Source organism: Chenopodium album, chromosome 3 (genome assembly GCF_948465745.1).
Source record: "Chenopodium album chromosome 3, dcCheAlbu1.1, whole genome shotgun sequence".
Classification (NCBI taxonomy): Eukaryota; Viridiplantae; Streptophyta; class Magnoliopsida; order Caryophyllales; family Amaranthaceae; genus Chenopodium; species Chenopodium album.
In genome coordinates this window covers 17,781,512-17,789,734 of record NC_137836.1, presented here as the reverse complement: position 1 = coordinate 17,789,734, position 8,223 = coordinate 17,781,512, and the positions used below count along the sequence as shown (strand labels likewise).

The 8,223-nt window shown below is 41.5% G+C and overlaps 1 non-coding gene across 1 annotated transcript; it reads left to right on the top strand.

Moving 5' to 3' along the window:
• The first annotated feature begins 5,256 nt into the window (after window positions 1-5,256).
• Window positions 5,257-5,363, top strand: LOC145625754 (small nucleolar RNA R71). The gene has a single exon (XR_014110659.1). It is a non-coding gene; the product is annotated as a small nucleolar RNA R71 (small nucleolar RNA).
• Window positions 5,364-8,223: the final 2,860 nt, after the last annotated feature.

The following is an 8,223-nucleotide window of genomic DNA, read 5'->3' as shown; positions in this document are numbered from 1 at the left end:
CACATTGTGCAAATAATATGCACACCACAACTCCCTCACCTCACCACCTAATAGCTCCCCCAAGCCAAGCTTTGGACTAGTAACCAATGGGGCTCAAATAGGCTTGTAATGTGGCTAAACAAACAATAAAAGGGCACAAACAACAACATGGGTAACGAGAAGGGAACAAATGTATCTAATACTCTGAAGGCTACCTAAAAGAATGAACGCCTTTGTCTCCTCATGTGCATAATAATAATTCATGAAACACTACTCATAGTTGAAAATTAATACTCAAATTCATTGACATACCAGGAATTATGGAACTATCACACATTTCATAACCAAATCTACTAGTCAAGCACTATATTCACAAGTAGTTGGGCAAGATTTACTCATGTTTAGGAATCCAAGCAATTAAACTTCAAATCATGACCAACAAATCCACAATGCTCATTATCAATAACCAAGAATCAAAACAAATTTTTCTCAAGTATGGGGCACAGGGAAGTATGATTCATAATTCATTGGAACGTATTTTTGAATTTTTTTATTTTTGAATTTTTTTGTATTTTTCATATATAAGAAAGCAATAAAAACTATACTAGGAAAGCAATAAAAACGATACTAGAAAGCAAATAAAAAGACAAAAGGAAGAGAATTACCAAGTGAAAGAACACCCCCCAAGCCAAATCAAACAATGCCCTCATTGACTTGGGAGAGTAGCCTACTCCTCATCCTCATCCATCCTCGAATAGACCCCACCGTGGCTAGAAGCGGCTCCTCCATGGCTAGAGCCACCACCTCTATACCCCGAACCACCTGCAAAGTAGTTAGGGTCTACATTCCCCTCAAGCCCACCAAAAGGTACATCGGTCCCATAACCATGGACCGATGAGTAGTTGACATAGGTACCAAAGGCACTTGGGTTCGTATATCCACCTTGTGGAGATTGGAACCAATCAGGGACAAGTGAATCGGGGGGAATAGCCCCCCGACGGGCGTAGTCATCATACATGGGGTATAAACCCCTCCCTAGGTTCCTCTCCACGTACCCTACCCTTCGATATAGAGACCCTACTCTAGTATCCAAATCTCTAACCAAACCCTCAATTCTCCCTTGCCCCGTCTCAATCCGATCTAATTGGCTCCTAAAAGCCGAGAAGTCATAAGGGGCGTTGGGGTCTATGTTGTAGTTTGTAGAGAAAGTGGGAATATCGTATGTAAAGGGTTGAGGTGGTGGATAATGTGGTGAATGGTGAGGAGGTAAGTGGTCAATGGGAGAGTGATGAAGTTGAGGTGAAAGGTGAGGTGGTTGCACCTCACCTTGACCGTTAAGCTCAAAAGTGTAAGAAGGCTTCCCCTTCTCAAATTTGGTAAAGGTGGGGTGGGGTAAAGTGAAAGCATTATCCCTCCTACCCGATTCCCGTTGGATCACCCACCATGTCTCCCCTCCCATGACATTAACCCGATTAAGGCCACCTAGATAGGGTAGGTCCATAATAGTTGGGCCGGCTACCTTACCGTCATCGTTAGGGACAAAGCTAAGGCGTTTGACCGCTATATGTGTAACTAGGCCACCAAAGTAAATGGGTACCCTAGACCTACCCGCCTCGGCCGCATTGGCCACCCGTTGGAAGTGGTTGGCCATTTTATGTACTATATTGAGCTTTTCACTCCTAGGGATCATGTATGAGCCTAGTAATTCAAGATCATCCCGCCTAACATTGGCGGGTTCATGCCTTCCAAAAATGGTAAGGCCAACAAACCGTTGCCAAATATTTGGCACGGGATGTTGTATCCAAGTTCCTTTAGCATGTTGGAGGTTCAAATTGGGATCCCCCGTAAGGGATTGATAGACAACGGCAATGTTGTCTTGGGGCGGTTCAAGGGGCCTATCCGATTTCAACTCAAAAATTTTTCCAAATTCTTTCAATGTCAATCTAACATCATTATTGAATAAACGAAATTGAACATGAGAAATTAAAGCATTTGATTTTATGACATTAAAACTAGAAACGAATTCTAAGGTTAAATAATCATAAGTATCGTAATGCATGTTAAAGAAGAACCGCTCATGCCAACTCCTTTGAATAATTTTTCTACATGCTTATCAATTCCTAGTCTAATAAGGGTAGGGTGATGAATGAAACGAGTGGGAATTACCTGCCTCGTGATGAGGTTAAGTATCCTCTGTTTTTGCTCTTGGGTGGTGATGACCACCCTCTCCCATCCCGGAATTTGCAAATCCGGGTCGATTCTCGCCTCTAGTTGCCTAGAGCCTTCCCCCCTTACCGTTCTTGATCTCTTGAAAGCCATTGAGATTAGAAAGTGTAGGAATTAGGTGGTTTTTCTCTCTTAGGGTTTAGAGAAAATTGAGAGAAAATGGTAGAAATTGTGTTTAGATTGTAGAGAAAGATGAAAGGATTAGAAATATGTAAAAATCTTTGAGTTTTAATGGAAGGATTGGAGAAGATCTTGAAAAATAAGTGAGTTTGAAGGTGTAAAAATGGAGGTTTTAGAAAGAGAAAGTAATGGAGAAGAGGATGAAATAAGAAGAAAATGAGGAAAGATAGAAGAGGAAAAATATATGGACGGCCAAAAATAGGCGCGCCCGATCGGGCGGATAATCTCAAATTCCAGAATCATAGTTGCGCGCCCGATCAGGCGAGCTCCGCCCGATCGGGCGCGAACACGAACGAAAAATTCGCCCTATGGCTCGCCCGACATATCTTTTCCTTCACTCGATTTGCGCCCGATCGGGCGAAATTCGCTCGAATTTCTAACTCTCCTTTCGCGCCCGATCGAGCAACCTCGCCCGATCGGGCGAAATTTGCTCGACTTTCCAGCTCTCTTTGCGCACCCGATCGGGCAATTTCGCCCGATCAGGCAAATTTAAGGCTGAAAGTGCACCTTCCTTGTGCGCCCGATCAGGCGAGCTCCGCCCAATCGGGCCCGTGCCTAGTCGGTTTCCTTTGCTTTTCCTCGTCTTCAAATTCTTCTAAGTCTCTTGACCTCTTAAACCTATACTTGTACAAAAACACTTATAAATGGTAAAATTTCACTCTCCTCGCCTCTCTAAAATAAAATTAAAAATAAATAAAAAGGAAAACTAGTCTAGAAAGCAAGAAATACGGGTTGCCTCCCGCAAAGCGCTGGTTTATCTAGGTCCCGCACGACCCTCTTACCAAGTACAATGTCTAGGACCCTTGGCCTAACGCTTGATCGGGGGGTTTCTCACCCGGTCTAGTGGTGTTCAGGTTGCGATGCGGCTTCCTGACATACCCTGTAGGACGCCAAATCACCTTATCCGGTGGGTCCTCCTTGACTTGGACTGGGGGATCCTCAATGCTACGCACTAAAAATCCTTCTTCGGTCGAAGGTTGCTTCAAATTGTCATTGCGTTCAATACTTGCAACTCGATCTGGCGGAACACTTACCGTAGGCTCGATTCGCACAACATGCTCGATCGGTTCCACCTGCTCATCCTTGAAACCAAGACCAACATTGTAGAGTGCTCTTTCTATTGCATCGACTCCCTTCTGCCATTTGTCTATCTCATCTGAAAAGGATGCAACACAAGATACCGCCTCCAAGGGATCTTTTTCAAGAGCTTGGGGCATGTTATAATAATCTTCAACCACATTAACACTAAACATTTCTCCTCAGTCATGGAGCTTTTGGGGGCTTTATTCAGATTAAAAACAACTTTATCATCCCCTACTGATAGTGTTAACTTACCACTTCTTACATCTATGACTGCTCCTGTAGTGTTAACGAATGGTGTACCCAAAATAATTGGGGTTTGCATATCCTCAGCCATATCAAGAACAACAAAATCTACAGGTATATAAAATTTACCTACTCTAACAGGGATATCCTCTAAAACACCTAAGGGGTATTTGAAAGAACAGTCGGCCATTTGTAGAGTTATATTGGTAGCTTTTAATTTACCTATATTTAACTTAGAACACACAGATAATGGCATGACGCTAACACTAGCACCCAAATCACATAATGCATTATCAATCAAGAGATTGCCAATATGACAAGGGATAGAAAAACTACCCGGATCTTTTAATTTAGGTGGAGACTTATTTTGAAGTACGGCACTACATTTTGCAGTAAAGGCTACCGTCTCTACCTCACTAATAGACCTTTTTCTCGTCAATATTTCCTTCATAAATTTTGCATACGAGGGGATTTGTGTGATTAATTCAGTAAAGGGAACTGTTACCTTCAAATCTTTTACCACCTCCAGGAACTTACCAAACTGCTTATTCAAGTTTGTCTTCAATTGACGATTGGGGAATGGAAGTTTGATAACTGGCTTTGGAGCATTATTACTCTTGTCTGGAGTAGCCACCTTTTCTGGAGTTGTACCCTGCAATGTTTGGTTTAACGGAATTAAGATTAGCATTATTTAATAAAACAGGTTCATCAACTCTGGGCATAGAGGGCCCTTCATAGTTTGAACCACTCCTTAGAGTAATTGCAAATGCTTGATCTGTAGGCCGGGTTGGCTGCGCCTGCAGAGCTCCCTGTTGGCGGGCTTGTAGAGTAGCAAAGAGTTGCGCAATTTGATTATCTACAATTTTATTGTGCGCTAGAATTTGATCAATTGTCGCATCTCTACTCTCCATGTGCTTTTGCATATTAACCAACATTGCTCTAATTTCCGCCAGAGAAGGGTCGGAAGATGAGGAGGGTTGTTGTGGTTGGTTCTTCTAGCTAGCATTGGGATGATAGTATTTCTGCTGTTGTTGCTGTGGCGCCTGTGGTTCTTGTGGTGGTGAATTTTTAACATTAGTGCTCCGGTTGGAGAGGTACGGATGATTCCGATACCCCGGATTGTAGGTGTTTGAGTATGGGTTGTTCTGCCTATAAGCTTGGAAGGCATTAACTTGCTCCACGGAACTCCTGCAATCTTGCTCCCAATGACCTACAATACCACAATTTTCACAGAAGGCCTCGTTAGAATTATTATTAATCGCAGAAACATTGGCTACATTAGCAGTGCTTAGATTATCTAATTTTTGGCAAATAGAGGTTAGTTGAGCTTGCAAAAAGGATACAGAGTCGACACTATGCTTCCCCTTGCTAGCAAATCCTCTGGGATTTCCATATTGGGAATTGTGTATCGCCATAACTTCAATAACCTGACCTGCATCATCAACATTAAGATTCATAAATCTCCCACTAGCTGCAAAGTCTAAAATTATTCTAGAGGAATTTCCAATGCCGTTATAAAAGGCTTGGATTAACTGCCATTGCGCTAAATTATGGTGAGGGCATTCTCTTTGTAAGTCCTTGAACCTCTCCCAAGCCTCATATAAAGATTCATCGGCTTCTTGGGCAAAGTTCTGGATCGCACTCCGTAGTACTGCTGTTCTCTCTGCAGGATCATACTTGTTATAGAAATTCAAAAGAAGAGTTTCCCAGTCAGTTATACCAAGTGTAGTTCTATTCAAGCCATTAAACCACAATTTAGCTTTTCCAGTTAAAGATAAGGGAAAGAGAATATCCTTGATTTGGTCTTTAGTGACCCCGGCTTGCCTGATGGTGTTACAATATTGACAATAGTCGGAAATGTGAAGATTCGGGTCTTCACCCTTGGCTCCACTGAATTGCTTCCTCTCTATCATCGTTATAAATTTAGGTTTAATTTCAAATTGAACCCCATCAAGAGCCGGAGTAGGGGTGAGATGTGGAAAATCAGTAAGCTTTGGTTGTGAATAATCACTAAGCTTCTTTGGAGCCGTCATCTCTGATTCTGCGTCTGATGATGTCTCTGAATCGCTAGAACCAGTTGGAGGATTTCGGTGATTATTGTTATTATCACCAGAATCCGCCAGGATTTGCTTGTAGAGATTTTTCTGTCTATGGAAGGAACATTCGATCTCACGATCGAATGGGATGTAACCTGATCTGGAACACCTGGGCATAAAAAAAAACTAGAAGCAAATGTGAGATTTGTCTCAGAGAACTAACGCTCTCTGAGACAAAAGGGAAATAATCTAGACTACAAAAACAATCAGAAATAAAAATAAAACCGTTTCCCCGGCAACGACGCCAAATTTTGACAAGGTAAAGTCGTATCCCCTAATCAAAACTAAATACCTAAGTCCTCTAACTAAAATAGATAGGGAAGTAGGGTCGAACTCCACAGGGAAACAAGTCTTTTTATTCCTAATTAGTTATTATAATCTAAATTATCTAAGTAACCAATATTTTTGGGAATATTAAGTTTATGGAGAAAAGAAACAATAATAAGGAAGCCTAGGGTCACAGGTTCACCAACAATTAATATTCCGGGATAGAACGAAGTAATTAATAATTAACAATGCACAAATAACATGATTAACAGGCTCTCGCAATTTATTAATCAACATAGATCTAACAGGCTCTCGCAATATACTAGATCTAAGTTCTTATTGAAAATAGCCTTTGATATTAAATTAACATCTGCTCGATTCATCAATTCAATATAGCTAAACATTCACAATCAAATTACATCTGCTCGATTCATAATCTAATTGCAAAGAATTAAAACAATTCAATAAGAAATTATCATGCAATATCAATAATCAATATTAACAAACTATCCCTTCATATTAATTATGGATCCCCATAAACCCTAGAATGAAACTACTCACGCATCATCATAACTAAACCAATCAAGTAAATAAGTAAAAGCATAATCAAGGAAGCAAATAAAATAACTGAAATTAAAAGGGAAGAAATTGTTACCAAAAAGAATTCTGGAATTAATGGAATAATTAAGAACAAAAGTTAAGAGAGAATTTTAGAGAGAGAAAAATACTAAGTAGAGAGAGAAAGCCTAAGAAGGAAGGTAATCTAAAAATTCCGTACAAAATCGTCTTTAAACGTTTTCTAAAACAAGAATTAAAACTAAACTTAATCAGGTCTTCTAAAAACGCGCGCCCGATCGAGCAAAGGGCCGCCCGATCGGGAGCGCCTTTTTCTTCGCGTTCTTCCCAAGCAGCATCGCCCGATCGTGCTAGAGGCTCGCACGATCGGGCGCGCCTTAGCACGCACAACACAATGGTCATGCCGCGCCCGATCGTGCTAGAGGTTGCCCGATCGGGCGGTTGCTTTTCCTTGTGCTTGGACTTCGATTGGGCTTGATTTCTCGGCCCAATCAAGATTTCCTCCTCGGGTCTTGAATACTTGGTCCAAATGCCTCGGGATCCCAATTACCGAGCCATTAATCACCGGCTCTCACCGATCTTGGGCTCCAAAAGTGGTCGTGCCCTTCTAGCTTCCGTAGTTGATCCATAAAGCCCGGGAAAATGCTCCAAGAGTGCAATTTCCTGTAAAATACAACTAAAACTACGAAAACACTAGAACACACAAATTAGTAATAAAAGTGGCCCGAAAGAGCCAAAAACACTACTAATAACGATCATGGGACGGGGCACTATATAAAATGGACATTTCATCAACGAACCTCCTCTAGAACTTGAAGATACCTCGTCCGACTCTGAAGAAAAGGGGGACGATGATGATGATGAGGTGGAGGAGGATGATGCCGAACCAACTAAGGAGGGGAAGGCAGCCAAGGGGGAGCCAACGGACGCTTCAGCCAAGCCGTCCAATAAAGGGGAGGCGGCCGAGGAGAAGCCTGCTGATGATGTGGCCGAGAAGGAGTCGGCCTTGGAGGAGCCTGCTAATGACGATAAGTTGGCTGAGTAAAGAGATCAGGTCCTCCAACACCAAATTTTTAAGTTTCTTGTACTTAGATTTTTTTTTCATTCATTTTTTATGTCAAATAATTTCTGAGCGGTTTTTATTTAATTTAATTTTGCCGCCTTGGAGGAGCCTGTTTGAGCGGTCTTGTAAGATATTTTGCCTCCCTCTGAGCGATTTTTATTTAATTTGATTTTGGTGCCTTATGAGCGGTTTTTATGAATTTCCATACTTAGCAAATTTTACACACTTTGTTACGCTTTTTATTGCTTTTGTATAAACACTGGGGGTATGCCCCTTTATTCGGCGTTCGCCTAGTCCATATTCTTGGTCATTTTGATTAACTTTGTAATTTTTATACCTAGAAGGATATGACGACTACTAAGTTAATCAAATCATAGTAATAATTGTCCTTGGGCTAGGTGAATCGCCGAATCAACATTGGTATACGGCCGCTTAACCGACTTTGTTTGAGTTGTCCTTTGATACTATCGCTCGGATGCAACTCAAGAAATTTTAAGTAATATCTCAACT